General features: G+C 70.9%; 1 protein-coding gene across 1 annotated transcript in view; it reads right to left on the bottom strand.

Moving 5' to 3' along the window:
* MYRF (myelin regulatory factor) overlaps window positions 1-371 on the bottom strand; it is a 19,844-nt gene that overhangs the window by 9,278 nt on the left and 10,195 nt on the right.

Here is a 371-nt window from a genome sequence, read left to right as displayed (position 1 = left end):
TGGGGGAGGAGCAGGGCCAGTGGGCCCTCAGGGCCGGGGTCCCCCCACCCCCACCCCGTCCTGGCCCCCTTCACCTCTCAGCCCGGCCCAGCTGGAGCTCAGGGGGAAACAGAGGCACCGCCGCCCCTCAGCCTGGCTTCCCCATGAACTCAGGTCCCTCTCCTACACAGCCGCACCCCCAGACCCCCACCCACACCCCTGCCCGCCTCTGTGCATGCTGGGGCAGACACACTCCAGGGCACACGGCACCTCACAGCCCCCAGTCCGCGCCCACACTCCCCCAGCCTGAGCACACCCCAAACCGGCCTCCACAAACACCCACTCACTCCCAGCCCGTCACTCCAGCCCCTCCCATGTCCCCTCGACGACCC

The sequence above is a fragment of the Myotis davidii genome, unplaced genomic scaffold (genome assembly GCF_000327345.1).
Source record: "Myotis davidii unplaced genomic scaffold, ASM32734v1 scaffold826, whole genome shotgun sequence".
Lineage (NCBI taxonomy): Eukaryota > Metazoa > Chordata > Mammalia > Chiroptera > Vespertilionidae > Myotis > Myotis davidii.
Note: the sequence above shows the minus strand (reverse complement) of the source record. Positions and strands in the feature narration are given on the sequence as shown.